The following is a 7,210-nucleotide window of genomic DNA, read 5'->3' as shown; positions in this document are numbered from 1 at the left end:
AAACGCGGGGTGAGGGGGATGCACACACACACTTGCGGCAGAAACATTGACATGCACGGATGGAAACCAACATCAAATGGATGTTAACTCCGTCGTCTAATTAAAGAGACTCGAGTTAAGCAGCGTTTTGAAAGGGGGAGTGAAAAACATTTAAAGAGGGCAAGAGTGACAGATCGAGAGGGAGGGAGAGAGAGAGAGAAATTGAGATAGAAGAGGGAAAGAGGTAGAGAAGAAATGGAGACTAAGAGAACGACTGAGAGAGAGAGAGAGACAGAGAGGAGAAGGAGAGAGGGGGATTGAGAGAAAGGGATTAAAGAGATAGACATCAAGAAAAAGAGTGAGAGAGAGAACGAAAGAGAGAGAGAGAGGCGGAGAAGACAGAGAGGAGAGAAAAATAAGAAAGAAAGACAGAAAGAAAGAAAAAAAGAACGAGAGAAAGCAAGGGAGATGGAAAAGAGAGAGAAACGATAGAGGAGAGCAAGAAGAGGAATGTTCTAATAGGCAAACGAGACGTCTCCCGGCCGGAGCCGTCTCTGCGATCCGGGCTTCGAATGTTTGCTTTCATCGGAAGTTGAGGCTCATCGGAGCGTTGTGAGGAACAGTGCTCTCGCCTCCCCTCTCCAGGACTAATAGACTGCACCACACACACACACACACACACACACACACACACACACACACACACACACACACACACACAGCTCCATTCCTTCTCATTACGGAGCAGCAGAGTCTCTGCCACAGCAGAGGACATTCATCTGGCTCTTATCATATAGAATGAAGGGGGGAGAAAGAGGGAGGGAGGGAGGGAGAGAGAGAGAGAGAGAAAGTAAAGTATCTATACTTTTTTGATCCCGTGAGAGAAATTCAGTCTCTGCATTTATCCAAATTCGAGAGAGAGAGAGAGAGAGAGAGAGCGAGAGAGAGAGAGAATGAGAGGGAGAGAGAGAGAAAAATAAGAAAGAAAGAAAGAGAGACAAAGAAAGGAAAGATGGCCCCATTATAAGTGGGCCTAAAAATCCATGGCTTGAAAAAATCCGTAAAAAAAATGGTGGAGGTGATTTTGCCTCATGTCACTTCACTACAAATGTGAGGAAATCAACACCACATCTTGCGGGTGGAATCTGCATTGGGAGATTGAGTCTGCATGATGGAGATATTTTATGAAGGCTTGCAAAGTGAAATATCTTTCTGGAATGTCTTGTCTGGCAAAATCCCAATAAGTCAGCCCCCGAAGGAGCTTGTTTTGGCGGCTAGGGATCCAACCAACCGGTAGTCATATGCCAGCTCCCCCAGTTATCTCCCAGCTCTCCCCCCCCCCCCCCCCAGGGACATATCAATCGCCATGTGTGGGAGCCGTCCAGAATATTTCCTTGCAATTGGGAATTTTTCACCGATTTTGGCTGGCCCTACCCTGCTTTTGAAATGAGATTTAGGAAAGAAAAAAAAGAAGAAGAAGAAGAAGAAGAGGGGGGGGGGGGGGGGAACGAGGAGGACGACTTAATCACTAGCGAGACACCATCTCGTTTGCGTCGGAGTCCTTCCGGAAGTCTCCGCAGAGTAGAGCGGCGGCACGGATGAGCGGGGACCGGCTGGTTTAAGTCCCCTAATTGGGTCAAATGAAACCGCAGCAGGTTGCTATCAAGCCGAGGAGAACGGAAGGGATAGATGGAGGGAGATAACGACGAGGGAAGGAAGGACGGACGGAGGAAGAGAGGGAGGGAGGAACGAGAAAAGAAGGGTGATAGATAGATAGATAGATAGATAGATAGAGAGATAGATAGATAGATAGATAGATAGATAGATAGAAAGATAGAAAGATAGAGAGATTCACGATGGGTAGGGAAGGAGAGATTTTGTGAAAGGGTGATTGCAAAGATAGGAAGAAGGATTCAGTGAGAGGGTGGTAGAAAAAAGGAAGAAAGAAGAAGAAGGGATGAAGTGAGAAGAAAGAAAGGGAGGGATGGAAGGGTATTGGTGTTGAGAGTGTTGAGGACGGCCAGAGTGAGAAAGAGAGGAGGACGAGGGGAGGGAAAGAAAGAGAGGGTGATAGAGAGATGAGAGAAAGAGAGAAAGAGAGGGGTGGGAGGGAGGGATTTGGTGAAAGGGTGTTTGAGAATAGTCATAGCTAGAGACAGAGGACATAAAGTGGGAGGGAAGAGCGGATTCAAGGAAAGGGTGTTGGAGACGGCTCTGGTAAGAGTTGAGAGGGGATGAAGACAGGAAGAGAGGGAGAGAGGGAGAGAGGGAAGGAAGGAGGTCAGAGAAAGAGTGGTGTTGATGAGGGTTATGTTTGGGAGGGAGACAGCGGAAGAACGGGGAGGATAATGAATGTGGGGTGATGTCATTTACAGGTGGAAGGCAGACCGAGCGGGGAAAAACCGAGTGAGACAAAAAGATAAACAGACGAAAGAAGAAAGAAAAAAAAGAGACAGCAAGAGTCGAGAAGAAGAGTCATAACGAGGAGAGAGGGGAGGAGGAGAGGAGAGGAGAGGAGAGGAAGAAGCGAGAAAAAGCGAAAGAAGAGAAAACGTAGAGAGTTAGCGGTGGTCCAGAGGGGGATGAGAGATGATAGCCCAGACAGCGGGCCCGTGCAGATGGAGCCTTAAGTTCTCCAAGTAATCATCAAAAACATCCAACTGCACTCACGGCCTTTTCTCCGCTGTTTACTCCACTGGGGAATATAGAAAGACTATTTTCTGTCTTCTGTTCTTCTCTTTGCTTGCTCCTTTCCCCTCATCTCCCTCTTTTTTTTTTATCCTCCGACGTTCTATTCTCCGAGTCCCAGCAGATCTCGCTCCGCATGCTGCTCTCAAGGTCTGTATATGATTTTACAGTGACTCCGAGACGGAATCATGGAATCCCCGGCAGCCGTGTTTTCTTTTCTTTTCTTTTTTTTCCTTTTCCTTAATTATTATTATTGTCTAGTAATCACACAAGTCGGCTAAAGTGAAAGGGGCCACCAAGATTCCCCCAAACACTACAATGTGGATATGTTCAGAGGGCAGATATGTCTGCATAGCATTGCGGTGACAGAACGAATGCGCGGCAAAGGCAAGCACGCTAAATGGGTTCCAGGTGGCAGGACTCAAAAGTCATTTGTATGCCATTAGATGAGTGTATCCACTTTGATTTTAATTGGCGAGCTTATATACCAAAGCATGAATTATGACTTTCGTTGGCCATATGGCGGAAAGAAAAATGCCCCCAAGACCTAACATACACCAGAAAACAAACAGCCCACAGGTTTGTTTGCTTAGTGAAAATGGGCAAGGTCACTCAATGAATCATCTTTCTGCCATGTTTTTTGTTAAATGACGAGACAACACGCAGCTAAACTGAGGGAAAGTCAGAGAAGTCGTAGGCTACTTTCCACGCGTGCTGAGGGTGACCTTGAGAAACACACACTAGCACTAAAACTTAGAGAAGATGTGATCTAGGGAACTTGTGTGAAATCTTTGACAAAAGTTCATCTGACGAACGCCTTATGTCAGAGATTAACACCAAATCAACATTCATGGCTTGACTTTTACTTAGTGTTTCACCCATGGGAAAGGGCAAAGGTTAATGCATTGCAATGCTCTTTCATCACATTCAACTCCCTGCCTACTCAAGCATTCTAAACTAGACACCCAACACTCTTAAGCATTCTAGACTTCAATATGTTTTGTGTTTTTTTTTTTTTTTTTTCCCCACTAAGCATTCTAGATTTCTACTTTTTCAGCACAAGGAACGTTCATCATAATCTTCCTGCAAGATAAGATTTCAGCGAAAGCGCAATTACATTTTTCAGAGATTTGATGGAGCACCAGATAACTCAAAAAAGGTGATACAGTTAGTATGGAAATATGGAAGTTAGTTTGTATCGAACACTTTGAAAGTGCTCCACAAAGATATCCCCCCCCACACACACCTTTTTTTCTGCATTCCAAAACAACAAAGCATTTCTAATTATTTAGTACTTTATTTGAATATTAAAGGAATGCTGTGGAGATTACTGAAAACCTGAGAGAAAGAAAAAAAATAATGAAAAATGAGTAAGTGGCACAAATCAGATGAGGCACTCGATTCTTCAAAGGATTAGAGAGGGGAAAGGGCCAACGCTCGACATGTACTTCAACTCCCCACGACTGCTCCAGCCGTCTCCTCACAAACAGAGAGAGAGAGAGAGAGTGAGAGAGAGAGAGAGAGAGAGAGAGCGAGAGAGAGAGAGAAGAGAGAGAGAAGGGAGAGAGAGAGAGAGAGAGAGAGAGAGAGAGAGAGCGAGCGAGCATCTGCAAGAGTTTGACCCTGGTTACTCACAGAGCTCAGGTGGTCAAGGCTTACTTGCTTCTTCATATGTGACCGATATTAGGTTACGGACCGAGCTGACCAGGACTCTATAGCCTAATTGCTCCAACGTTTTAACGAAGAGCAGACATCGTTTTTTTTTTCCTCCTGACTTCTTTATTCTTTCCGTCTTCTGCTGTTTCTTTTTTTTTTCACTTTTCAAATGAACCACAAGATGGAATGATGGATGCATTTCACCGTTCAGCCCCCCCCCCCCTTTCCGAAGCTTTCAAGATGGCAGTGATTTGCTTTGATTAATTCCAGACCCTTCCTCCTTAAAAGCTTTTTATTCTATTGTATTTACGGCGCTAATAAACCTATCCAATTAACACGCAATTTGACACAGATAAAGTTGTTACAAGTTCGACTCGGAGTGCCTCGCTAACATATGCGACGACTTTGCTGGAGCATGCGAAAACATTTGAGAAAAAGGAAAAATTAAAAAAAAAAAAAAAAAAAGAACTTGGCAGAGTATTCTGGCAGCGAATATCAAACCGAGGATTATGCTCGAGCGTTTTTGTTTATGGAAGCCATGCCAGTGACATAGCATTCCCGGCCGACTCTGAGGCAGGGCTTTGAGCAGATGAAGGGTCGGACGGAACTGAGTGGATTCTCGGGCCTAATCTGCTTCTCTTTGCCTTCCAGCGCGCGTGGTGCCCAAAGCCCCAAACCCGCCGGGCCTGAAGTGGGTCAAAGCAGCGCCAGCCATGACGCAAAGCGGAGAAGAGGACTGGCACGACTGGCACGACGACGGACGGACGGACGGACGGACGGACCGAGAGGGCTGATTGCTTTTGTTCTGTGTGTATGATGTACATGTGCGTGAACATATTCTCTGTCTCGGTCTGTCTTACACTCCGTCTCACACACACACACACACACACACACACACACACACACACACACACACACACACACACACACACACACACACACACACACACACACACAAATGAATAAAGTATAGATATATATATATATATATCTACTATTCTTTTATATTTTGTTTTCATCAGGCGGAGAGGGACTACAAAGTGTAGAAATGTAATGGTTTAGCAACATCTCATATAGCATAAAGAATGTTAAAAAAGGCTTGCGTAAAGGTTGCACCAGGATCAAACAAACAATTATAATTGCTGCAGCGTGCTCATTTCGTGGCTTAGTGATGCAATTACTTCCGTACCTCCAGAGCGGCCTCACTTGGTATCAAAAACGCTACAGGATTTCACCCTGAACATTCCGTATGTTTGGGGAAAAGTGGAGACAGGATGTCTCAGGCCTGCTCAGAACAAAAATATCTTCTGAGGAAATCCAGTCATCCATCATCCAACCATCTATCCATCCATTCACCCATCCCCTATTCTTTCTTTATCCCTCTCTTTTACCCCCCCTACCCCCGCCTCTCTCTTTTGACATTGATATGGGAAATGATATCCCACAATGCAATGTGTTGTAATTACTGTACACAGACTGCTGGGGTTAGGTGAGGTGTTCCAGGAATCTCTGATGAGAAATTACCAGCCTAGCTACTCATGAAGGACATGCTAAAACACACACACACACACGGCCACCCACCCACCCACACACACACACACCCACCCACACACCCACACCCACACCCACACCCACACCCACACCCACACACACACACACACACACACACACACACACACACACACACACACACACACACACACACACACACACACACACACACACACACACACACACTAACAATCACAACAACCACCACAACAACAACCTCAACAACCACCTAAGCCAAACTTAAAACCACTTTTGGGTCGATGGCTATTTAACCTTAATGCAATGGGGTGAAAAAAATAGGCCATTGCTTTTACAGCACACAACACACACACACACAAACACACACACACCCACACACACACACACACCTGTTCAAACCAGCGCAAAACACACCTGCTCACCTGCTCACACAAATCCAATGTGGTGAAAATGATGAAGCAAACTTCTCTGAGAACAGGACCAAGCAGGGCTTTTTCTTTGTGTACCTCAGGGTCAAGAAGACATCCTCTAAAAGCCCACAAGTCTGTCCTGAGACCCATTAAGGCACTCAGGAAGCATGTCCCTGAGGCACCATTTTGGACAAGTGCGCTCAGAGAAGAACGTGTGCTTTTTATAAAGGCAGCACGGGTCAGAACCACATTTTCACTTCACTTAGATAGAAAAAAAAAAATCATTGTTACATCTTGTCTCTGTGTGTGTGTGTGTGTGTGTGTGTGTGTGTGTGTGTGTGTCTCCTGCATCAACAATTTATCAGTCTGAAATGGGAAAGAAACTTCAGAGTTTGAATCACAGGCACGTACCTCTCTTCTTATTGATGTATTTATACAATTGATTTATGTATTTGCTTGATACATTTTGTAATCTTTCTTCGTTTTCTCAATTTTTCCACTTCTCTCTCAGCTTCTTTAACCTCTCTGTCTCTCTCTCTCAACAAACTGACCAGCTGGGTCTCCTCAAATAGAAATGGCATCCAGCAATCACTCAGAAGCACAAGTGTATCTAACTGCCATTATAGACTGATTTAACCAATACTGCATAATATGAAAAAGTGAAGTGTACCCAGGTCTCTTTCTTTATCATATTTGTTTATTTCTTTCTTCGTTAAACTTCTGTCTAGGCTATTTTGCCCATCTGGGTTCTGCTCGAAGAGAAATGGCCAATCCACCAATCACTCAGGAACACAAATGTATCTGAGTGTGTCCAGGTCTCTTTATCGTATTTGGTTATTTCTTTCTGTCTAGGCTAGTTCAGAGCGGTAGATAAAACAGAGTGGCGACACTCCAATAGACCTCCATAGGAAAAAATGGCAGCGCTTTTTCCAGGCTATTTCCTCGTT

The sequence above is a fragment of the Sardina pilchardus genome, chromosome 16, assembly GCF_963854185.1.
Source record: "Sardina pilchardus chromosome 16, fSarPil1.1, whole genome shotgun sequence".
Lineage (NCBI taxonomy): Eukaryota > Metazoa > Chordata > Actinopteri > Clupeiformes > Clupeidae > Sardina > Sardina pilchardus.
This window is presented reverse-complemented; position numbering follows the sequence as displayed.